General features: G+C 42.4%; 1 protein-coding gene across 9 annotated transcripts in view; it reads left to right on the top strand.

Annotated features, from left to right (window-relative positions):
• The window catches only part of HIVEP2 (HIVEP zinc finger 2), a 150,900-nt gene that overhangs the window by 61,783 nt on the left and 62,796 nt on the right, over positions 1–26,321 (top strand). For 6 of the 9 annotated variants that reach the window (XM_075708429.1, XM_075708427.1, XM_075708430.1 and 3 more), the window contains one exon: positions 4,636–4,697. The exons of 1 other annotated variant lie outside the window; for it this stretch is intronic. The gene's annotated coding sequence lies outside the window, so the exon portion shown is untranslated. Of the gene's footprint in view, positions 1–4,399; positions 4,438–4,635; positions 4,702–26,321 lie in introns of those variants that run through there. 2 more of the 9 variants (XM_075708434.1, XM_075708428.1) reach the window with 2 other exon arrangements.

The raw sequence follows: 26,321 nt of genomic DNA on the forward strand, positions 1-26,321 counted from the left end.
CCCTACTAGTTAGAAATAATAGCCAGTAAGTTAAAAAATGAGATTCCTTATCAGGTAGTCATTTTGTTTTCACAAACTTATTCCAACGTGCTCAAGGATGGACTCTCTGCAGCTTTTATTCTTGTACACTTACTTATACTTTTAGGCAGTGAAGTGAATGTACGTTTGGGAGTTACTCTGCATGCTGCTTGTGACTGTCTTTGTTCAGGGACAGAGGAGATACAAAGTCAGTCCGTGAGGTCCTGACATCTGCTGTCCCTTGCTTGGGAGGTAGGATATCAATCTGCGGTGTGAAACTCCTTCCCCTCCTCCAGGGAATTCTGTTTCCATATACAAAGGCCAGCCACAAATCCTAATCTGGAAGTCTGTAATTTGGGAATGAGAAAGAAATGGGGTTATGATAACTAGGAGACACAAAACTCTTTAAACCCTCTTTCGCTAATGTGCAGGGGGAAGTAATAGTAGTCAAATTATCTTAGTGTAACCAAATCTTGGAACATCACATTGAGAAAAGAGAATAGGAACCTTTGAGGTTGCTTTGCTAGTAGATCTCCGCCCTCCGTAAAGCTTAGGGCCATGTGCTGATGAAATAACAGCCTGTCTTTAAATGTGAATGGTGGTGATTTTTCATCCTCTTGACTCTTGACCAGGAGCTCAGGTCTCATTCCACCAGAAACTTGCTGCTTGTTACAGAAGGAGTAAGGCTGAAAATCAGAAGATCAGTTGCTCTTTTTAGTTTAGCATTTTCTACCTTGATTGCTATTAAATTAGATATCACAGTGGTAAAAGATCAAAGCCAAGATCACCTAGAAGGGAATAGCAGTCTCAAAGAGGTATAAAGGAGTAAAATGGTGCAAATGAGCTAAAGGAGTATTAGGTTAACTACCAGGAAAAAAATCATTACTGTGAAGGTCTGTTCTCCTGATGGAAACCAGAAGAGCTGATGAGTTTGAGTAACTCAAAAGTGACCTGGACAAAGCACTGTAAAATATACCACATAGATTTTCTTATGTGGGTATGAGCTGATCTAATAGACTTTGGCCATTTCCTTTTTGATCTAATTTCTGGGATTCCATGATCACCTTTAAAAAAGGTCATTTTCTTGCCTGTCTCACTGCAAACCTTCTTCCTGAAAGTTTTTGGCACTTCTTACCACAAAGGGAGGCATTTGCAGAAATCCAGCATGGCGGTATTTTGAAGACTCCAAACAGATTTTTCATGGCCATATCTTGCCATTGTTCCATTGTAAAATTGCCAGAATACTTGATGGGAGTTTTGCATTAGAATTGTGTGGTATTTATATCTAGCTGCTCTTTAGAGGCCCAAGTCATATCCATGCTCTATTCCCAGAGTAGCCTTCTTCCAGTTCTTTAAAACTATGATTTGGCTTTACAGGAAATAATAATCATGCCTACCATACTGTAACTAAAATATTCAGACACATGAATCTTTTTCCTGACTTCCTATAAAAATGTCATTTGTAGTTTTATTTTGTTTGTTCTGGTTTGACTATAATATAAAAAAGAGTTTATTAAAGTGTTAGCTCTAAGTTGCAGTTCTTTCTTGAGACTGCAAAGTCTTACAAAAAATATTGTTGAAACTGCAGGGCAAACCCACATATTAACAGAAAAATGAATAATGAGTCTGTTTTCATACGGATTTTTAGAAAAGTACAGCTTGTAGTTGAACTAAATGTACTATTTCTTCTACTGCAGCCAGGAAGCCCTCATAGACTTTTGACAGCGCCGCCAAAAAATTAATGCTTCAGCTGTTTAAGAGATATCAAAAGCTTGTTTGACAATTGTAATCTCTTCCAGGAATTTCCTTTCCCATTTTCCCTCCCTATAAAAACTGATAACAAGATGCTTATATAGTAGAAATGGGAAGTCGGAGGTATGTTACAAAGTGTTGTGCATTCCTTCCAGCCTCACGAGATGAGGCACAACATCTCCAAGGTGGGCTAGGAGACATGGGCACTCCATTGTGTAAGCAGCATTTGCTTCAAGGATTAGCCGCTTGCCAAGATAGCACAGATTTAAATGTTTCCTAAGCCATTTCTGAGTTTTTATGTAATGCAGCAGCCAACAGGAGAGCTGTTAGAGATGGCTGGGTAGGAACTCAAAGCAGTGACCAAGGAAAGACAAAAAAAAAGCAGAGAAATACACTGCATGTGCCAGCATCGGCTGACACAACAGAACTGAAGGCAAGGGAAAGCCGTGCCAACCCCACTTCTCTCGAATTTCTGTCCTCACTTTTACACGCAACAAGATGTGAAAAACTGAAATGAGATGCAACTTGAACTTTTCTTCTGAAGCGTATCGAAAAGGCATTGAAACATGGACTCAAAGGTCAGAATTGTTCCCTTTTCTGTAACAAATTCCCAGGATAGCCATTAATACTACTCTTGTCTTTTAAGGCTAATCTTTAATAGTATTCACTCGTACGTAATATGAAATATGTAGCATTACTGTGGCTGTGGTGAGGAGCAGTTTGTTCTTCTCTAATGATAGAAAGGAGATTCTGTGTTAGGAAAAGTGAGATAATGAAAGAGGTTGCCAATAAAAAGGCCACTGTGTTTGCAGAGTGTGCCCTCGTGTTCAGCAAATGCCAATTAGAGAAATGTCACTTTATATGTACGATGGGTTATTACTACACAAACACTTGTACAATTACGCACCGGGTCAGAAGGGCAGGTTACCTTCACCTCAACCATTATTTTAAAGCAAACACAACTATCAGGCACACAAATATCAGGCACTGTGGAAGGGGAACAGTAAAGCAGTGACTGTTTGAAAATGCAGGCTAAAGAGAAAAAGAGTCAATGTAACAAGCCTTGGCATTGTGGGAGGTAATTTTTACCATGTCTGCACTATATGGATTAGAAACATCATCTTTATATAATGGAGAAGCGAATGCTTCCTTCCACCACTTAAATAAAGTTAATACACTGTTATGTTGTTCCGGTGCTTGGAAATGGGAAGAGATTGTATTTCTTTCAGTTACCTCCTTTGATACTGAAGTGTTTGTAGTCCACATGCCTTTGTAAACGAGTTTGTGTACTCCCTTCTGTTGTGCTACCAATGGTCTGGTATCACCAACATCTTCCTGATATACCCTGCTCTCAGCTCTTGTGTGCCTCTGGCCGACTTCAGTAAATGGAATGAATAAAGGGCAGTTCTGCAAGTGACCTGGTGCAAGACATGGCCTTGGGTGTTAATTACTTGCACCTGTTTGTAGGTATTCTACTGGGTATTTTATTTTGCATGTGTTGCCTGAAGCTTCATTACATTCAAGTCTAAAGAGGCTGAAGGCTCTGTGGATACTGTGGCCACCTCAGGTGTGTGCAGGATAGCTGCGCTATATGTGGATTTGTGAGTTTTGCTCTAAGGCTGCCAGGTTTGTCTTCCTTTCTAATGTGGTGGCCATCTGTGCTTGTGCTGGCTTCTCTCCGGGTCATAAGAAAGAACGCACTTCAGCAGGGATTGTGTTAACGTCGGTGGCCTGAACCTTTGTGCTCGCTTGACCTCATACCTCTGGGAAGCTCAGCTGGCAAACGTAGCGCAGACCTTTGTGGCAACACCCTCTCAGGTGCGTGGGCTGCCAGTTAGGTTGTCCTGCTTCCATATATGCCGAGGTATTTTCATTGACACGTTCTTTTCACAGGTTTGAAATCGCTGCGGCTTTAAAGTACCAGTTTTCCCTAGAGAGGAAGTACTGCGCTTGCCTGAGGACCTGCTCAAACCCAGCATCTGCTGGGGCAGGACGGGGTAGCAGAAGTTAAATGGAGACCGTTAGTTTGAAAAATTTTATGAGGTCACCATTGTTTTAAATTGGTTTACACAGATGGCTGTCTGGTTTGTTGCTTTGTCCTTGCTTAATAGTAACTGTTTATGGAAAAACGAATTGCTTTGCAGAAGGAGGTCCAAAAGCTCATGCTGTTGTTTCCCTCACTGGAGATCTTCATGTTATTATGGGCATGCAAAGATTTGGCCTGAAATGGAGATTAATTATGAAGCGCGCAGTGAATAATTAACTGTTTGACTTGTTCCTAAGCTCTGTGGTCACTGGGTTAGAAATGATTTCCCAAACTGCAGGAGATAAGAGAAGGTTATTCCTGGTTTCACAATGTCCATATTGTTAGGGCTTTGTGCTGTGTGTACTCTGACATCAGCTGATACCTACGCAAGTCGGGTCCAGCTTCTCATCCAAACCACTTCCTGGGGTTTTCTCGGGTAATGGCAGTGATTCAGAAGACACCACAGTGCCTCAGAAAGCCGTTTCCTACATGTCGCACCCAGACTGTGTGACCGGGAGAAATTAGGTTCTTAGGAAAGAGTTTTGATCTTAAAAATAACCACTTTTTTTTGTTTGTTCTGCATTCAGATTTAGATGTGCATTGCTTGGCTTGTGTCCTACTGACCTGTTCATAGACTCGTGGTATGTATTGTGGAAGATGTAGGAATATGATGTACATGTATGTGTGAGGCAGGAGCCTGAGACCAGCCTCCAGGCAGAGGCACTGATTTTGCATCCACAATTGTTCCTATCTGGCAAAAAAAAACCCCAAGATATAGACAGGATTAAAATTTTTTAAAGGACATCAAATCTAAATAATGGTACTCTGCACTTTTGCAGGACTGTCTACTTAAGAAGCTGAGACTGAGTTAGAAACATTGATGAAGCCTCTATTCTGTGAGGTGGGTATGTGTTTTTATTACTATTTTGAAAAAGCATAGAAAATTCAAACCATTTGCCCGAGTCCAAACACAGAGCTATTTAAGAGCCGTGAATAAAGTCCAGAAGTTTTCTGCCACGGCACGTGTTCTGATCAATACTTACAAATAAGGTCTTTTGCCCTCCTCAGGAAGGAAGTGATGAGTTTTTGCATTCTGTTAGCGTTTGAAGTGGCTCTTTTAATTTTCGATTTCTGACTAATGGAATAAGTGACTCTCACAGATACTTTTGCTCTGCTGTCCTCCTGCTTCTGTTGTGTGGTGGCCTTAGATCACAGTTCGGGGAGATAAGAATCTGTGATAGGGGAGTCAGTGGAAATCACACGTGTCCACTGGATCCAGGCCAAACATAATCTGGGGTTCAGAAATGTTCAGTGTGTTTCATTACTTTATTATGTTAGCATTTCATCACGGTCAGATGCACCAGCAGTCTTTTAATAAATCCCCTTCCACATTGAGACTTGCAGCTCAGGTTTGCAGACCCATGAGGGATGGGTAATTTGAATAACTCTGAGAAGTGAAACTGAACATTTGTAGGTGCAGCAAACACAGGCAGCAAAAAGTAGTGAAACCTGGTAATTTTGATAGGCTTTGTCATTACAAGATACTGCATGCAAAGCCGTCAGCTCCGCTTGCCCTCTGCATGAGCAGCTTGGACGTGGACCCTCAGTGCTTCTGTGCAGCGGGCTGGTCGCCCACCCCTGCTCGAGCAGCCCTGCTCCCAGGGGACTCGTTTTGGGCAGCGGCCTGAAGAAATTGCCTCTTGGGTTCTTGGTTATTTGCCCCGTTTTCCCTTTTGGCTTTGGGAGGTAAACCCAGCGAGCGGGCTTCTGCCTCCTGCTTCATGCCATCGGAATCCTGGACTTGCTGTTGCAAGGAATAAGTCAGGATTGGAATGTGTCTCTTTAAGGATTTGGGTTTTTCTTTAAACCAGTGTTTGCCTTTAAATGCCTTTTTTGAATAAATTACTCTGACAGTAAGTACCAGAATATATACCGATAAAATACGAATTTATGCATGCCAGCATTTATCTCTTTTGTGTCTATTCACAAATACGTACCAAAAATTGACTCTAGCTCCATATGGCTCCCCATCTCTTCCCTCCCCCGGCTGTCAGCTTCTCCTTACCTGGATGAATAAAAGGGAGCAGAGCGCTGGGCCACAAGCTGAAGGTGGGTGTAGCAGAAAAGTTACATTCAGAATGTTTTCCTCAGGGACATCACTGTGGCTCCTCAAGTGCCTCTCAGTTCAGATGGAAAACGCATTAAAAATATGATGCGGTTTAGTGCCAATCATAGCTTCACACTCTGAAAAGGAACGAAAATACTCAGAGGGCGAAGTTACCTATGTGCAGATTTGCTTTCTGGGTGTTAGAGGCTCTGCAAAAGTTTTTGTTGCTTTAGAAGCTTTTCAGTACACATTATGGCTATTAATTAAAATCACTTATTTTTTAATCTGAAATTTACACTCGGTTGAATTAGAGATGACAGGCTTGCTTGTAATCTGTTCAATAGGGCCGTAAGACAATTGAGATACCTCCACCCCGAGACCTTCCATTTTCTGAACATAAGCACCATTTATTGTGCTCAGTTCCGAAGCATTTAAGTTCAAAATCTACGGTGAGATTTGTAAGACACCATTTGATTGAAATTATGCAAATCCCTTGCTGTAGCATAAAATGCTGTAAGATCTCTGGGAGGGAAACCGCCCGTTTCTTCTGCCTTAGCGCGCCCAGAGGCGGAAGGTGCAGGTTTCCCACGTCGCTGCAACGCGCGCGGTGGGACGGCACAGCTTGTGCCGCCTCACTGCCTGCACTGCGCTGCCGGAAAACCCGCGCCAGTCGCTTCAACGCTTTGATATGAACGGACTCCTCCAAGTCTCCAAAACGGGAAAGCTATGACCCAGTGTGAGGTGGTGTTGCCGTTAATCCATGATTCTGTTATTGCAGGTTATCACCTTGGCTTCCGGGGCCGCGTGGGTGGGCAGCTAAGCGGTCGTCTTCTGTTGCTGATGCTCTGGTCAGCTGGTAGGGGAGCTGAAATGGTCACAGCTGATTTGGAGGTTTCTTCGGAGATTCCTTTCTGCCACTGCCTTTAGAAACCAGACGTGGGGCCACAGCTTTCTGTCCTCTTAGAGCGTTAAGTTCTATTGTCAAATTCCACGCAGTTAGAGCAAGTTTTAAAGATCTCTAGGGGGATAGAGAGCGAAGCAGCTAAGGAGGAACAGAAGATAAAACTGGTTGGAAGAACATTTAAATGGCAGAAGGTCCTGAAATACTTTACCTCCGCTCTAAACCGGGACAAACCCTTGACAACTCTTATACAGTAAGATATCTTATTTCAGCACATTTTAAATGTTGCTTCAGGTTTTTTTTGCATAAAGATATTTTGATGGCGTGAAGGTATTCCAACTCATCTCGTATGTCTTGTTAAATTGTAATTCACAGGGTAGCACAACAATACCGTTAAACTGTTAGCATCGAAGTATCTTGTTATATCACAAGGCCTATTACTTTTACGAATCTTCATTTAAACCAGGGACAAAATTTCTATTTTTTATGGAACTCTTCACTTCTATCAAATCAGTATGTTTTTCTTTCAGGAAACCCCTTCAGTATGAAAAGTTTGGATGTTACACACTTTTACAAATGTTTTCAATTCTTACTATGCAGTTTCAATTTTTAAAATGAGTGAAACGTGCCCTCTTTTATTGTCTATAAACCCCATAAATCCCTAGAATTCCATATTTATGACTGCATAGGATTTCAGCACAGATAGGGCTGACTTTTCATTTCTGTGAGAATGTTTACAACTGACCGGTCTCAGGAATAAAAATGCAGCTTTTTTATCCGTATGTTTTGCGAATACAGAACTTGCACACACTCTGAGCCGTGAACCAAAAGCTTCAGATTCAGCTAGCAGAGAGGAAGGAATTTGTCTGCTCTACAGCAAAAGGAAGTATTTGCTATGTTATTGTAGTATATGGCCTTTTGCCATCTTTGATAAAGTATTTAAGGGTTGTGCACCCAAAGTCTGCTGCCCTCTTGACCCATCATCCATCACCGGCTGTAGATGAGGTAGATGAGACGCAGCTCCATAGGAGAGCCATTGTTTCAGCCCCGCGCAGCTCCTCCGGGAACGGAAGCTGCAGACAAAGCAGCTGCCTGTGATTCACTGCACCACGGCCGGCCTTTTCTCTTTCACCTATACCTTTTCTGGCCCCGCTCTGTGCCGGCTGAGGCGGACGGACACACGAGGAAGCTGTGGGATCTATCTGCTTTCCACTCAGCTTCACTGGGCATGAATGAGACGAGTGTCTGCGATTTTTTTTTTTTCTGTATTAAAAAGGAAAACCAGAGACAATTATCACAGCACTGTGCCTTGGCAATATATTTAAATTTATTTCCCTTTTGACTATTCAACACTGTTGATAGATGATGCTTAAAACACTGAATTGCCCATCATTTTTCTAGTGCTCTGTGAATTGCCCAGGTTTTTTTTTTTTCCCTCCCTGAAAGCAGTTCTGGTTACAGAGATGCCAGCATCCCCAGTAAGTATGCCAAGAATGTGCAGTTATACTTTATACTGCTAAATTAACAGACAGGAATAGTCACACCAAACCAGATTCAGCTCCCAGATGGGAAAGCGTCTCCTCTAGCCCAAATTTTAATGACATTTTACATGAGAAAGTTTCACCAATATAGCATACAGTGTGATTTAAAACAAATGCTGTCGTCTCTCTATGTTGGTGACAGGTAACTTGTAGAAAATAGTGATGATTTCTTTGTTTTCAGTGACCAACCACGGGTTGGAAATGTATCGACATTTAGGTAGGTTAACTCTTCTCTTAGTATCTTAAACTATTTAATTTTAACAAGATTATTTTTAGTTTATCAATTGTACTTTTCTGAGCACTGGTTTGAAGTGAAAACCAGGGTCTGATTCTTATTCAATTTGTTATATATGCAATTGTCTTAGGTTTGTGAATTTAATTATAATTTACATTCCTGTAAGTGACAGGGGAATGAGTTCTAGATGGCATAACAACGGTATCAGAAGAGCTAACTTTGACTGTTGCAGTACATGGTGCTGATGGCGTGAAATATTCTCAGACAGACATTTCTGTCTCCTGACTAGAACGGATCTGTTCATGAGATGATGAAATTCGTGGTCTTTGACGATTTGCCTGTGCCAGCTGGAATACTGTGGGAGATTTTGGCCCCCTGCAAATTTTAACGACTGTGTTGTGACGAAATGAGGCAGAAGTTTTACGATTTGTTTGAAAGAAGGGAAAAGGTCTTCCACTTTTTATGAACACTTTACCTAAGAGATGCTGAAGTCCATAGCCTGGCTTCTGCTTGGAACTGCTTTAGGTTCCTGCCATGAAGCTGAGTGAGATACGCAAGTGCTAGAAGAAAAAGTTAAAAGGGGCGTACACAGGCGTTTGGATAGAAATACACAATTCTCTGTGGTTGTACCAGACACTGTAAATACCGTATCTCCCAGTCATTGCAGGTGCTCAGACACTGGAGAGATACTTTAGATGGGATTACTTTGTGCTGTTCTCCACTTCGCGGTATTTCTAGTTTTCAGTGCACTGTACTACTCTACTCCTGTTTATAAATCTTTTAAGCGCGCACATTAAAAAAGTAATTAAATTGTCATTATAATTTATAGTACGCCTGAAGTCAATCACCTAATTAAACGGAAAGAGCAGAGAGGTAGTAGGTTCATAAGCATTTATTAAGTACTACAGTATTAATTATGCAGGACTTTTGAACCAAGCAAAAGAGGAAAGAATGGAAACACCAATCTAAAAAGACTTTCCATTGCTGCCCTTCTCAATTTTAATAATTTAATAATATGAGACACACCCCCACCCCCAGTTGGCAGGACAACACTAATGCTTTCTTTTTGTTAATTTTTAATGAAATTATGATGGAGGTTTTTTTTATGACAATCACTTGCAGCATTTTCCTGGAATATTTTTGAAAGAATAATATGTCCCTGTGCAGGGGCCTATAAATACGTGAGTAGAATTGGAGGACACATCTAGAGTTATGGCTTGGGCCGGACTGTGCAGGACCAGACTCTTGGTCATCACTCCTCAGCGTCTCAGGCGGGGAGTGGAGCCTGTACCAGTCCCAGAAAAAGGGCTTGGGGGGCAGTGGAGGTGGGGGCTGAGCCCAAAAGAGGAGGCTTTGGGCGGCACTGGCAGAGCAGCAGGGATGGGTAGGGACACCGTGGTCACGAGAAGCTTTGCTCTTTCTTGGCAACCTTTCTTCCACCTCTAGCTGTAAGCCCGTGTCGCTGGGCTGAAAGCGGAGGGTAGGAGCTGCTGGCTCGCCCTGCAGGGACAGGGGTCGGGAGGAGGCTCTGCAAGGCGGAGGGTTGTGGGTTGGAGCCTAAGAAATGGAAGTGCATTGTATTAGTGAGCTTGTGAAAACAGGGCTGTCTTACTGCATCTGGTTTGTATTTTGCTGCATCAGATGAACTGCCTCAACACAAGAAGGTGATGTGGGTGGCGCTGAAGCCTTGAATTTAGAATTTCTTCTTTTTTCCTCATTTGTTAAAAAATTAAAAACACTGATAACTCACGGAAATAGACTTACCCACATTCCATGTTGTTTCTGGGGTTTTCATTTCAGCCTCTGGCCTTTACACATGAACGTTAGACATCGAAACTTCTCTTTTAGATAGCAGAGGGGTCTGATCCTGCAGCCCGGGCCTCGAGCCCTGGCTGCTCTGAAGTAGCCCACGGGCTTTAGGGGAGAGAGCAAGTGAGTGGGCAAACAGGCAGCTGCCGGGAGCGTTTCAAGAGGTCTGTGATCTTGTACTGCTCCATCAGCCTGCGGTGAGCAGGTCCTTACTGGTGCTTGGGGATGCAAATGCTGCCAGTAGGCAAACAACTGTAATAAACCAGCATGCAGACCAGTAAGGGTTTTGAACAGAATTCAGTGCATCCTTTGCAACTCAACTGGATGTTGATGGTAAGGGTTAAACTGAAATCCTAGGAAAGGAACACCTTTGCTTTTTTCCTACAAGAGCCTGTAGCAACTTGTAGCAACCTCAACCAGAGGTGAGGCCTTTAAAAGACCTTTAGATCAGAGGTCTTTAAAAAAATAAGATGGCCAGAAAACCTTCTGTATAAATGGACAGGAAAGTGTTAGAGACTTACCTACTGTACTGTCATTATCAAATTGATGTAACATATTTGGAACCTAACTGCACAGGTTTCAGTTTATCTTGCAGTATATTAAGTAGGAATTCATTGGCAATACATAATCACAATATCACATCTAAAAGTTGGACCTGACTTATCTGAAAGCTGGAGAACCAGTTGTTTTTCTGAAGAAATTGAGATTGTGTGATTGGAATATAAATCCCTGCTGAAGGTCATTTCTTTTCACAGTCTTTAATAGGCTGCACTGAATCGGCAGCAAAAACAACAAAAAAGGAAAAGCTAGACTGAACAATCAAGAAAATTTACTATGTAGAGGTCTTTTATTTATACAGAAAACATAGAATCTATTTGGCCACGAGCACCGCAGTATTCTGTACCATCTTCTTTCATTCAAGGGTGCAGAGGACTGTGCGCTAAGGCCCGATCCAGCGGTTTAGATGGCAGCACCCTGTCTCCTTGTCCCGTGCACCCACTGAGACATGAGCTTGCATGCCTTGCTGGAGGGAGACCTGTAGTTACCACTTTTAATCTGTTTATTACTGTAATTACTGTTTCAGAAAGATGTAAGTGGCATTCCCTTTACAGCAAAGACAATGTTTTACCTTATATGGAGCAAATCAAATTATTGACAGCTCTTCATCCCAGAACTCATAACAACCCTATAATGAGCACCGTCATTACACTTCAGGTTAGCACCACAGCAGCATTATATAAAGAACGTAACTTGGCAGTTGTCTGGGGGGGGAAAAATATATGTGTATATATAAAAAAGGTAGTGGCCTAACCAAGGTCTCAGGTGACATAATACAAGTTGGGTTATATAATTCATTTTATGGTCAATAATCCTGTCTTCTGAGCTGCATATTGGAAAACGTAACGCTTGTCTGTTTGTATCAGACTTTACAGCTATCTCTTTAATACATAAATTGCTCTTGCCATGCTATTGTTAAGTGTGTTTTCAGCTTCTCCCGCTGGCAATAGGCAGAGGCAGTCCTGGCAACGGTGTCCTCTCTTTGTTGAAAGAGTGAAAAACTAGAAAACCCCAACCTTCCTCATATTGATTCTGAAAACAGGTTGGATGAGTATTACATTGCAGCTATTTGAAGCAATTGTGGAGCGAGCTGTTTCAATACCCTCTGCCAATTTTTTTGTGAAAACAGAGGAAAAAAGTCTCCTCTTCATGTAAGAGAGCCCCTTCTTTACCACTTTCTTTAGGGATATATTTTCATTGAGAAAATGCACTTGTTTTGTGTTACAGGCAAATAAGTGATGTAACATCCCAGATTCTCCTTAAGTGCATGTGCATTATGATACAATGATACACCAAATGAATATTGTATTTTAAATCCACGACTGTGGAAATATTTGCAAATCGTCAGGTATTCAAACTGGCACAGGTGTTCTGTTGCGGACGCAGAACTTGACCACCCGAGTCTTTCTTTATGGGTTACTCAGAATCACTCAGAGCGAAGCAGCCTGACAGAGGTCTGTATCAGTGTCCTGGTTTCGGCTGGGATAGAGTTAATTTTCTTCCTAGCAGCAGGCATAGTGCTGTGTTTTGGATTTAGTAGGAGAAGAATGTTGATAACATGCTGATGTTTTTAGTTGTTGCTGAGTACTGCTTATGCTAGTCAAGGACTTTTTCAGCTTCCCATGCTCTGCCAGGCGCACAAGAAGTTGGGAGGGGGCACAGCCAGAATAGTTGATCCAAACTGACCAAAGGGCTATTCCATACCATATGACATCATGCTCAGTATAGAAACTGGGGGGGGGGTTGGCCGGGGAGCAGCGATCGCTGCTCGGGAACTGTCTGGGTATCGGTCGGCGGGTGGTAAGCAATTGCATTGTGCATCACTTGCTTCGTGTATCATTATTATTATTATCATTATTATACTGTTACTATTAGCATTACTATTTTACTTTATTTCAATTATTAAACTGTTCTTATCTCAGCCCAGGAGTGTTTCTCACTCTTACTCCTCCAATTCTCTCCTCCATCCCATCGGGGTAGGGGGAGTGAGCGAGCGGCTGCGTGGTGCTTAGTTGCTGGCTGGGGCTAAACCACGACAATCAGGCACTGGCAGAGTTAGGATGGGTGGGTGTTTGGTAGCACGCACCTTGTACACACAGTGCGTGACTCCAGGCAGATAGCCAAAGACTTTCTGTAACCGTGAGCCGGCCACCGGCTTCTCCTGTGCTCCTGGACCTCCTCTGTGTTGGGAGCACAGGGGTGTCACAGTCATTAACGTGTATCGGCTGAAGGGTGTTATTTAAAAATCAAAGTATATGGTGCCCTTGCCATGACTGCAGCCCGAGCAGGCATATCAGAAGCAGCTTCTAAGTTCCTGCTACTGGAACTTAGTGTGGCTTCAACAGCCTTCAGATGCTCTGTGTAAATGCTCAGGTAATCTTGGTGCTGACGTGGCTTCACTCCTAGCAATACCTAGTGGAGGTGATATATGTTTATATAAGGAGGTAGCACTCCTTGTTCAAGTTTGGGTGCAAGTTCCCTGGAATTATGGAGCACAACCTGGAGAACAGCAGTATTAAATTCCAGATATCTCATTAATGTGCGTATCGATCTTGTATATGTGATTTTTTCAAGGTGTTTCTTGGGAGAACAATATTAAATTTGAAAGAACAAATGCCACTATAAAGCGAGGAGATGTGCAATGACGTATTTGTAACTTCAAGCTTCATAAAATAAATTCCTAACTAGACTCGGTGCAAACATTTCAAATCCTCTTCAGCCCACAAAATCAAGAGCCAAAAGGTAACCTCAATTCACAGGACTCTTCAGGAAGATGAAAAAACTGAAAGTCAAGATGAAAGAGTATTTGAGACAAGAAATCTAGGTACATTGAGCCTGGAGAAAGTGGAAGTCAGAGCTTTAACTGCAGACATATATGCAAAAAGGCTGGAAAGAACAGGGCAAGGTATTGTCACGTTATTGAAGAGAAAAGGGGGAAAAAAGCTGTGGTTAAGTTGCAGCAGGGAACACTTTGCTAGACTGTTCGATATTGGAAAGGGGTTACTACTACGCAACATTTAGGTCAGTGGAGCAAACTGCCATGGGAGGGTGTGGAGTCAGTCATGGCTAGACCAGATAAGTCTCTATTATAGATGATCTAGGATGACCCATTTAGAGGTGGCTTCCAACCCAAACGTTTCTGTGATTTTTGTTCTCTTCAGGTACAACTCTTGTCAGATTGACTTGGTCTTCCAGTTAGTATGTGAATTATTACAGCCCTGTTGACAAAAAAGCCCTCTATGCTAAGAACAGCATGTAAGCTAGAAATTTTACCAATACTACTTTGCATGCTATAGCAGATGTAAAATGCCAAACAATGATTACATAACCTCAATAGTGGTTTTGTGTTTATGAATAATCTCTTGAAATCTGTCTTAAAATGAAAATATCTTATAAATATTTAGACTATTCTTGAAACATTTTGTTTTCTTCTTTAGAATAAAACTTTTGTGTCACAGAAATGTCTCCATATTTTAAAGATGGGAAATGTACAAAATTTTAGAAAATAATGTTATACAGGAGGCAAGATATACCGTGTTCCCATGACCACATGAGCTATAGCTCTCCTCCTACAAATGTTTGTCGTAGTGCTAGTTCCCAGGGAAGGCTTTAGAGGACCTACAGATCAGTAAGCCAATGCATGTGTGTGTACATACATATCTGCATACCTTTATGTAATAGTGTGATAGCCTTACGCAACAGTTACTGTAGTCAGTGGAATTTTTACTTGATCCCGGGGCACAGAAGACACGTTTTTTCTACTCCAGGTTATGATTTCTTTCATGACAATATATTGTTCAAAAGCAGGCTCTATTGTTAAGTAATTAAAATTGGTGCATGCAGAAAGAGTCACTTTTATCAACAGAAGCATCATAATGTATAGCTAACCACCCATAGCAGGGAAAATCATTTCTCTTTGGGCTCAATCCAAGTTCCATTGACTTTTATGATACTTGGATCAAGCTTCCTAATCATGTTGCTGTGATGATCTGCAAACCCACTGGGGACTTTACTGCTCATTGTCAGGGCTAGTCGTAATGAAATGATATGAAAAACACTGGAATGTAGGTGCTGAAACCTAGATCTGCAGTTCAAATTAAGGATTTCTTTGACTTGTCAGAATGAAAGAAAAGGAGTAGCCCCAGCAAAAGTAATTCTGACTCCATTTACTTATCCCTATTAAATCCCATTTGAAACTGCTGTAGGATTGGCGCATTAGTAAGCAATCCTTAGAGAAGCGGTGAGAAGAGCTTTACTGTATCCTAAGGGCACACTAGGTAGATCAGGTATAGTGAGCCTGCCTGGAGCCTTTTCCTGGGGTCTCCTAATTCTGCTTGTCTCCTGTGAAGTAGTCCTGATAGAAAAATAGCTTGTTTTCTTGGAGTGCTTGCTCTTTTATCATTTAAGTGATTTCTGCTGGTCACAAAGGTTCTGGAACAGCATGATAATGGTTTGGGATATAATTGACTGAATTTTTAATATATCTGTTGTAACTTCCTGAATCAGAATCGGTGGTATTCATCTCTGGAAACACTCAAGTGGGAATTTGAATAACTCTATGGAGATGTAGAATTCAGTGGGGGTCTTTTTTTTCCTTTTTTCTCTAACTTATCACTTTCTTAGTCTTTAATTGTGTTTCAGTCTCTGAATGATCATTATTGTTTGTTGTGCCTTTTATTCCTCACGAGAAGCCTTTAACTTGATTTCTTATGTTTCTTAGCAGTGGCGTTATGTTTTCCTGGCAGAAACATTTTTGCTGTCTAGCATGCTGACTGTGTTAATCTGAAAGTGTTTTTAGGTCCCATGCACTTTCTTGGCTCTTTTCCTAGGGCAGTTTTTCCTCAGTTGGACTTTCTACAGTCAGTGTGGCCTCTCACCATTTTCCTGTTTTTTATTAATTTTTGAGCAGAAGCCCTAACCTAGAATAAAACCTTGAGTTTTTTTAAGTCTCGATGAAATTTCCACCTTGCAGTCTTTAGTCTTTTGCCTGCAGCTGCACTAAAGCTCTGCTGAACACAACAGAGAGCAAAGGTGGCTTAAAACTAGTTTTTTCCATTTGTCTGGTTCCTGGGGCAACCAACCAGGCCTTGAAGATACTCCACGTTAATAGGAAACACCCTCAGAAACCAGGTTTAGGTAATCCCTGCCAGTCTCTTTAAGTCAGCCTTAAGGCCTCTTTCTGTCATTTAGTGGTAGGGTATCCATGTGAGGTGGTACCTGACTTTTGGACACAGACATGAATAAATTCAGGGAAGGTTCTGCTCACCTGCATTGCCATTCATGTTTCAAAGGTCAATAAAATTTTCTTCTTTAAAATATATTGCTTTTCAGAGACCCTTCTGGGGATAGCAAATAAAGGTAGTTTAGAGAGGGATCGGTTTAGTACACTGTTTCGGAATCTTTGTTTTATTCTGACTCTGTTGTCTTGACCATCACAAAAGGATATCAGGGTGGTACTTTGCCCACAACAACATTCACGAGTCCTGAAAATTCAGGATAAAATCTGTGTGTCTGCCCTAAAGTAATGAGTCTTCTGTCAAGTACTGCATCACGGATAATTGTTACTTAGGGCTTTTAAGTTCAGTAGGGTTGCTGGTAAGCTTATTTCTTTAGCTAGTACTGTAGTGATACAGAAATTGAAACTTTCCATCTTGCCTTATCTATAACTCTTCATCTATGCTGCAGATCTCAGATGGTGGACAGGTGTTGCCTTTGCAAGGGGCCACAAAGGTTGAAGATGACATTCTGTTCATGGATCATCATTGCTTACTAGCTAGAAATTACTACTCCACCACTCTACTTGTTGAAAGAGCTGTGGAAGTGCTCTGTTTCTCACTCCAGGCAAAGCCATCTGGGTTGCCTTTGGTTGAAGGTCAGTGGAGTGTGTGGACTGAGGTAGGAAATTGAGTGTCCAGCCATCTGGGAACAAGTGGGGACAGGAGCATCTTCAGCTTCCACAGCTAGAGGAAGAAGAGGGCTTTCGTCATAGGTCTTAGCCAGCAGGAGTTTTCCTTTAAATGAGACGTGCTGCAGTAGATCACATAGCTACAAGCTTTTGTATTGTGTGTTTTCCTACATGATGCTGTGGAGAACTGGTTGAAATTCATATGCAAAAGCGTACCAGAACCTGTCTGGTAACTGTACTTGCATCCACTGTCCTCCAAAACCTAGCCTTTTATCTGAGATTATTCTCCAGGCTGTTGATTACATTTTTCAGAGCTGCACTGTTCCCAGTGATGATTGCGTCAGGACCATCAGTTGTTATTTCCAGGTCCTCAATTTTCTTTTCAGCCTCCTGCTGTTTTAATTCCAAACCTTCAAGCTTCCTGTCCATGGAAACCATAGTAGCCTGGATTAGGTCCAGCCTTCCAGAAATATGTACTGCATGCCTTGTAAAGAAATTAGATAATACTGGGTGGCCAAGGACCACAGCTCTAGCCATTGTCAAACCAAAGGCAGGTAAGCAGGTAAGCCCTTTTAACAGGCTGAAAGCCGTGTATGAATATGCTGCCAGATCCCTCGCAGATCTTAATTTCCTCAAGGGCACATTAAAGTCACTGCCCGTTCTCTTATGAAAATCATAGACAGCGTTAAAATCTTAAATCACTTGGGTGATTGTAACCAGTAGGTCGTGCCACATAGCACACCTGGAAAATATCTTTTCACACAGCTCCTGAAAGCAGATCTACAAATTGCTTTAAAATGCATCTTAAATCAGCTGTGTTTTTCATCAACTTAGTGAATTTGGTTGTTTCCTTAAAGCTGCACACCTAATCCCAGGCACTTGGTTTGGCATAATTTTTCCCATGTCGCTGTACATCGTGATCCTCCCTTCTGCATCCAGGGAGAAGGCTGTGCCTGCAGAAGGCGGCGGCACCAAGCCCGTGTCTGCTTCCTCCTTCTCGTGGCTTTGGGGAAGGGCGCTGAGCCCAGGCTGAGCCTCGCCGACGTGGGCAGGGCCAGGAGGGTGAGCTGTCTCCTCCAGAACGGTGGTGGAGCAGCAGCTGGGGTCAGTTGTAGGTGTGCTGGAGATCTTTTTTGCTCATGGAAATACCGTAACTATTCCGATCAGGGCACGTGTGGTGAGATATTTTATCTCTGCATTTCTGCAAAAGCCAATGAGAATGTGAGATTCGCGTTAGTGGCAGAGGCCAGTACTGAAGTCTTTACAAAGGACTTCTCACTCAAGTCAAAGGAAGAACATGCATGTTTTACAGATTTTTGCTGTCATAGCTGACTTGGCCAAAGACATAAAGAAGCTTGATCCTCGACTCGATCCCTGACTGACACAAAAGCTCTCGCTGTGGATACACTTAGGACAAACCTTTACTTTTACTGAAATGCTTTTCACTTGCTGGACAAGGGAAGAGGGACCTCAGGAAAAAGCTGTGCCAGCAAATAATGTGATTTTGCTGGTACGAATGAAGGCTGTGCTGGGAACACACTGTCAGTACAGTTTGCTAGGACAGCTGCACCAGCAGAGCTATCCTGTTCTGAATACAGCCTTGTTTTCTGTTCCAGTTTGTCATGCATGATTTATCTTTCTGTCACCTCTTCAGGTCCCTAGGCACCTCTCAGCATAAAAAGAAATTAAAACACAATACAGATGAGTCTGCCCTGTATTGGAGTCTTGACCTTTAATATATCAGGTTTTCATATTGCAACTTTCCCAGCAAATAGGCTGTCCTCCAAGAACTGAGGTTGCTTTAGTGATCTGCAGAGGTCCCACCTCGGCCATGCTTCAGTTTTATTTGCTTCCACCTACAAACTCTCAAGCTGCCTGAAATTCCTTTGAGAGGAGATAAGGTTTTCAGATTGCCTGGGAGATCATAACCATGAACTCCAGCGGGCCAATGAGGAAAAAAATTATCTTCAAAAATCAGAGAGAACAGCCTGGCAACCCATGTCTCAGAAGAATTGCTTAATGTTTTGTCCTGTTATACCAGTTTAATTTTTATCAGACTTTGGGGTTTGTTTTTTCCCCCCTTGGTGCTCTCATTACATTTTCCTTCCTTTATTAAAGAAAGCGTTTGCATCTTGCTCTGTGCTTTTGTGACAGCATTCCTCCTGAGCAGACTGGTATGTCACTCTGATGGCAGGCTTGCAGTCAGACTCCTTAGATCAATAAACCATCTTAGTTAGTTGTTGAGTATATCAGATTTGAATTTTAAAAATCCGCAGTCGCACTTACAATACCGCAGAGGCCAAAGCCTGGTGTAAATTTTAAGAGGCATCTGAAGAATTGCTCTGTATTTCAGTCATAAAGCTTTGCCAGCATTACCTTTTGACCAGATCACTGTTGATTTGGTTTCCGTTTCGTATTTTTCTCTGCAACTATTGAAGGGGGGGGGGGGGGGTGTTCCCCCAAGTGACAGACAACTGTGTCTTTAAAGAAACAAAACAACTGTGTCAACAGATGGGAGAGAAAATGGTGTGTCTGAAATAGTGCTAGGAATAAACCGTGTTAAAAATAGGTAGTCTTGCCACAACTGTTTCTTTAGCCAGTGTGGAAATCCTTCTTTCCCCTACTGCCGTGTTATCAAAACTATACTAAAACCCTGCTAGAAAACCTGCCAAATTAGTCTATAAAATGTTACTAGAACAGTAAGTACCCTTTTCCTGCCTAATTGTAACAACCATGCTAGTAAAGGAGAAAGGCTAAGGAAGCTGCGCTGCCACGGGAGAGCTCTGAACAATTCCTGTGACTGACGCCTGGCCAGCAGCAACTAAAACACAGCTCTTGCACTTCTGGATGTAGATTTTAATGATGTGACCCCCCCTCTGCCCCCAGCAGTACTAGGACAACTAGGACACCAGAGGGTGTCAGAACTTTGCCCTTTCTTGGAAGTGTTGTTCCACTCCTAAGTATGGAGAGAAATAATTTTCCTGTCCCACAAACTATCTGGGGACAACCCACGGCAGTTTGGCTAACGAGTTGGGTTTTTGTGAAAGAAAACTCTTGCCCTCACCAAAATAAGAAAGCAAGCCGAACTACGCTTAAACATGCTTGTTACTAGCAGAATTACAGCTGCAGTTTAGACATTGCATTTCTGCTTTCCATCTGTTGTCTCACTTACTTTTGCTGTCTGTCTCCTTGCTTTCAATTGCGTCTTCTGTGTCTCAGTTTATCTAATTTTCAGGGCTGGCCAGCCATTTCAGCATTATCGCTGTCCTAATGGCTGTAAGGAGAGCAGAGAAGCTTTTTGCTAAATGATTTTTTTTCCACAATGCCTCCACGCTTTGTTTGGTCGCTTTTTGTTTGTGCTTGGTGCTCCGTGTTGTGTCATCTGGGAAGAGAGGAGATGTTTGCATAATGTGTATTTTGCTGGAGTTGTTTAATTTCTGCAAACATTTATACTCTACAGCTCGCAGTGCCTTTGGGGCAGGGACAGATTGTAATCTCAAACAGAGAACAGATCAGAGGGTTGACCCCACACTGGCTGTCTCCAGCAGCCCCAAGGAGCTGGAGAACAGGTAGAGCCTGGCCCGCAGTGCTCCCCTCCCCGCGGCTCCCCCAGCCTTCGGCCTGGGGGACCCCCTTGGGAGGAAGCCGCCTTGGGCAGCTGAGCATAATTTAGGGCAGCCCCGCGGCGTTTGTAATTGATTCCTGATCTCCGAGATGGAATGCAAAAGTAGATAAGGCCCCTTCATCGGAAGAGAAGGGCAGAGGTAGGCGAGCGGTGCAGCCGGCTGCTGAAAATTCCCCGTGACCGGTTACAGCCCGGCTGTTTGCAACAGGCTTTTCCTTTCCCTCTTGCCTGCAGTCGAGGAATGCTCCTGGGGATCCGTGCTTGCCTGGACGTTGTCTCTGTTAGATTAATGGTGCTTGCTAAGACTAAAGGAAATTTAAAGGAAAAGAAGAGGTTTCAGAGGACTAGAGGCTGCCCAGTTACTTCAGTGCGTCAAGGAAAGAGCTACATTCCCTGTCAAAGCAGTGTGTTCATTGTCCCTACTCTTTCCTCATTCCCACGGGAGGGAAATGGAAACGGAGGGGTTGAAATGCCCATGATTTTCCACTCTTCTTTCCAGTGGATAAGAAAGGTCCCAATTCTCTCTGTGAAAAGGCTCAGAGAGGCTCATCAGCAATTCTGGATGTAAGGGATTTCCTACGGTGGCTTCTTACCTCATCTTTTCTGTGTTACCTCCTTCCTCTGGAGTCCCCTGCAATCCGTGGGTAGTGTGCATGTATGTCTGTGTCCAGCCCAAGGATATGTCCCGTGGCTTTTTTTCAATTTGTTTTTTACTTAACCAATCTATGGGTGAGTTAAAAATACTAGTACTTTACATGCATAAGTGACAGTTTGATTGACAGCTGAATTCTACCTTCTTCCAGGATGATGAGCTCTAAAGGAAATCAAGGGAAGTTTTGTGCAACATCCTCAGTCTGTGAAAACCCCATATTTGGAAAGATGCACGCTACCTAGTCACTTTTCACTTGAGCACAGGCTTTCCTTTGCTGAATTGGCTTTACTGATTAGAGATGGAATTAAGCATATGCTTAAATGACTTGCTTAGCTGTGACTGAGGTTGCATAATTTGTCTGCTGGAGCTTTCCTGTTGAATTCAGTGAGAGCAGAGTCAGGCTGCAGCGACAGAGAGGTGATGCAGTTGTAAGTGACAGGATATGCCAATTAAAACTTATTCCCTTTTTATTGTAAAATGAGTTTTTGCTTTCTCAGTACTGCCAGTTTCAAGTTATCGTTGCGAATTGTGGTCAAGTCAATATGGTTTCATGGGACAAGTATAGCAAAACAGTTTTGCTTCAGCTATAGGAATATATAGCTAAAAGCTCGCCTGTAGCTGTATCCAGGCTAACTGCTTGCTGCTGCACTGCCTCATTTTTCAGACTATTTCATTCTTGTGTTGGACACCAAAATCATTAGAGAACATTCACTGGCAGCATTTAATAGCACATATTTAGAACATGAAATAAAGAAACCAGACATTTGTGATGCACCACTAGTCTATTAGTAATTTGTTTAACTCCACTCTTCCACACATGCAAGAGAATAACATAGAAGTTATTTAAAAAATTATTAAAAAAGTGGTGTTTAAAAATTCTTCGTATTTATGGCTTTTGGGTTTTTTTCTTTAACGTACCAGCTCGTATTTTTCTTTTCTGAGAGTCACTGGTGATTGCAGAAGGTGAAAAACTGCAAACAAACCTAAGGAGAAGTTCAAGTTAGCTGTGGAGCCAAAAGTGTGATTCAGGAGCTGAAAATATCTCTGCGCTTCATGCATCAAACTCAAACACTGTGCTTTGGCAACGCCCCCTGGATTAGAAGTGGAGTTTGAGGTCATTCCTCCTCCAGCCTGCCATGTATGGATAGGGCCCACGCTCATGATAAATTACTGACTTACTGAGCACACACCAAGAGCAGCGTGGCATCAGTGCAGGGGGATCTTGCCTCACTGTGGAGGACCAAAGACCCCACTGCTGCCTTTCTCTTGTCTGTCTTTAGACCTGGAGGACCACCTGGAGGTAGTGGGAATGAGGACACTTTAAAAATTCCCTTTCTAGATGTGGCAATAACAAGGGATAGTGAGGTAAAGCGCTCGTCTCCTTGTAAAGAAGTCACACAGCATCCAGCGGAAGTGCTAACAAAGTACGCGGTCAGAGATGTTTTGGTGGCCCATCCAGATTTTCAAGACAATCTGCTGCCAGTGATGGTGCCAGTGATGGTTGTGGCTGCTGGCCTGAAACTACAGTAGCCTATCTTGCGCTGTACAGGCTGTCTTTGCAACCAGGAGCATGGCGTCAGAGCCCGATCTCAGCTTATCTGGTGTAAATCCAGAGAAAGTTGAATGAGGTCTGTGATTTAACACCAGTCTCACTGAGGTCTTCATTTTATTTTACAGAGAACATTGGCTTAGATTTTGAGGTAATAACAACCAAAACTCTGTAAGCAGATCCCAAGTCCTTAGAATATTCTTCCCGCTGACAAATTTCCGTTGTTCCCAGGCATTCCCTCCTGGTGTCCTGCATGTCCGACTAGTTGCCAGCTTCTCAGGGGCAAGTTAGCTTTCATCTAATCCCTGCTTACTGCAGGAGGGTTGGGCTCGATGATCTCTCAAGGTCCCTTCCAACCCAAAGCATTCTATGATTCTATGATTCTATGATTCTACTGCTGAGATAGTCCAGTGCTGCTTCCATCACTCTGCCATGGGCTTCAACTGGCAATGGTCTTTCCGTGGAGATGGAGATAATTTTGACAGCTCAAGTGATTGTCATGAGCTTGTAGGACACCTGCCACATTGCAGCCTGCCTGCTTAGCAGCTACGAGTGGCTCTGCCTCAGCTTCTTCATCATGTGTGTGGCTGTATTGGTTTTTCCCAATGCATGGGTGTCATAGCAGGGTAGTCATTCAAAGAGGGAAGGAAAGCCAAGGCACTCAGTGTAGGAGGTTCCTCGTGGTGATTTTGCTGAAGCCTGTTTGGATCGTGTAGTGCATGAGCTTTACCTGGAATCCTATCTTGGGCTCCGCTGAGACCCGATGTTTTCTGCTTCTCTGCCCACTCTCGGAGGATCGCCAGATACACTTGCATCTTGCTGCCAGCTGCCTGCACAAACAGCCCTCTTCTCTTGGCAACAGCAGGCCAGACAAATGGGTTGAGCAACGTGCGTATGTGGACTCTGTGTCAATTGTCAGCCTGACCATTGTCTAAAAGCATCAAGCCTGGTTAGTGAGGGCACTGATCTCAGCTGGCAGTGTCTAAACTGTTATTTGCAGTGAGGTTATAGACCTATACTTAGGGGGATGTGCTCTTGCTAATTTAGCTCCTGGCTGAAGCGGAAAAAAAAGCAACCCAAAATCATAGTTCCAGCAGTAGCAGCAAAATAGGATCCTGTGCAGAGTGGGCTCTGGGGATAGAGGAGATAATGTAGGGACGATCCAAAGAAGAAATCATGTGCTTGATTTTAATAAAGTGAATCACCTCTCTGTAAAGTAAACAAACAAAGTTCATAGGTGATGTTCCAAAAGTCATTTGGCATGATATATCTTTTAGGTAAATTTTGTTCTGATTGCTAACTTTCTGCAGAGCCTGGGAGACAATAAAACCAGTTCCGCTAACACACATACACACACGTGTTAGTAAATATGGCTATTTTTATTTATATAATATGCATACATATGCATGCATACATGTACATATACAAATATTTATGTATATACACACATGTAGGTATGCATGTGTATGAATTCATGCATGTATAAATTTCAACAAATTAAAATTTTAGAAGAATTTCTTGGTGCTCTTTGCATCCAGATCTGCAACATGGTGCTAGCATGCAGGAACCAAAGTACCAAAATGAAGAAAAGCTGTGAGTAAACAAAATTTAAATGGGCTATCACACTCCTATTGAGAAAAATGTGGAAAACAAAACCAACATAAATACCGAAAAATAAATTAGGCTTCAAATGTCTTTCTGCTTTAGTAATGAAGACAAAAATGTTTACAGCATAGAGACATTTGATTAAAAAAAAATTATGTCCCTTTAACTTGGAGGTAGTGCAAGATTTGATCCATTAATTTCATCAAACTGCTTGTAGGAAAACATATTTCTGCATATCAAGAGCTGTCAGAATGACCTGGAATGAAGAGGGCAAAGGTAGAGACAGTCTAAGTATTTTAATTCATCTATTCACAGATGATTTGTGTGAACACATTAAGAACACCAGTAAAGTAATGGGAATAATTTTCTTCTACTTTTTCCAAATTCAATTGCATATGGTATGATTGCATTTGATCAGGACATGAATGTCATTTCTCAGATGATTGTGTTCTGCCATTGATCATATGAAGTCAATTTAAAGTATGTCATTGCTTTTACCTTCCTCAAGTAGGAAAACATTTCTACTTCTAGAGTTAGTGCTGTAGCTATCAAGTTGTGCGTATAATAAATTGTGCTTTGTTTAGAGAGCGATAACTGTAAAATATTGCCCATTCAGAGAAAAAGTACTGAGATTGAGATTGATGCCTGGAGCTTAATGCATCATAGCTGCAATCAAGCAAATTTTAGATTTCTTCTCCCATTACAGACCGTAATTCACAGAGTTCTCCAGACTTTCTGTGTTTGAAAAGGAGAAAGGGGGCAAAGAGAGCATTAGAAAATCCACACAGACTGGGTTCACAGTCTACATACCACAGTACGGAAGCTTGCATGGTCAATTCATTGTATTTAGTAAGAAAACATCTATAAAAGGGGATTTGAACCCGTGGAGGAGAAGTGGGAGATTGGCATGTAGCCTCACTGCTTTGAGTTACCAGCCATGAATTTAAGCCCTTGGGTGGTAGGCTACAGAAGCATGCACATTTTTCTACGTGTGTTGCCTGGCTCTTCTTTGGTACAAATTATCCCATACAATCCTGGAACCTGGCTGCAATTTAACTGGCACCTGGCTTTCTTATAGACCTGGTCAAACTGAGGCTTTAGGTGAACTCCCAAACCATGGTAAGGTACAGTCTGTGCTGGGACGCTATCTGCTGCAAGCCCGTTAAGGAGTAACATGGGCATGGCTTTATTTGCTCTTTGTACTCTTGAGGCAATTTCACCCATTTATTGTGCTATTTCAGAACCTTTGAATAATTAGCAGTAAAATAAATATTATCCAATTGCTTTCCTTAAACTTCAGTTTCTGATTAAAATGCACATGAGATTTCTGTTATTTTTTACCTTGTAAAGTGCACGGGCATGTTTCTGTCACCCCCCTACCCCCAACTGACCTTAAAGTGTCAGTATAACAGATATGTAAGAAGTGATATAAAACAAAGTCCTTGTTCTTGTTGAGCCACAAAATGAATTAATCTTTATGGTTTTGTTTCACCGCTGAAGGTGTAGTTCTACGATTACAAAATGATTATGGGCGTTGCCAAGGGAGAAGCTAGCAGTCTTTCAAAAGCAGGTGGTGTAAGAGTCATTATCAGAGCACTTCTGCCGGTGTGTTTCCATGTCCCCTCTAAAAGGCTAATCCCTGAGTGTCCGAGATACAAAGTTCAAATTGAAAAAAACTCTTCCAAGCAGTAGGACATGCCATGCTTCTCATACTCTCATTTTCCTTCCAATGCACTTGTTTAATCTTAGTCTCCGTGGCTGGCAAACAACTGCAGCAGATTAGGAGAGTCGTGACCAGATATGACCAAATACTAGCAAATGCTCAGCAGCGGTGGTTGCATTGCTGTCTGCCTTTGGTGGGCAGTCATTAAAGGCACGCTCGTTTACTTTTGCTGCCAAAGAACCAAGGATTGCACAAATTTTTACTAATGCGGTGATAAAAGCAAATTAAAAGTTCCTGGGTTTAGTATCACAACAATGCCTCTGGGAGCTTTAATTGGGCAGTAAAATCCTGTTTGATGACACATGCATTATCTGG

The sequence above is a fragment of the Pelecanus crispus genome, chromosome 3 (assembly GCF_030463565.1).
Source record: "Pelecanus crispus isolate bPelCri1 chromosome 3, bPelCri1.pri, whole genome shotgun sequence".
NCBI lineage: Eukaryota > Metazoa > Chordata > Aves > Pelecaniformes > Pelecanidae > Pelecanus > Pelecanus crispus.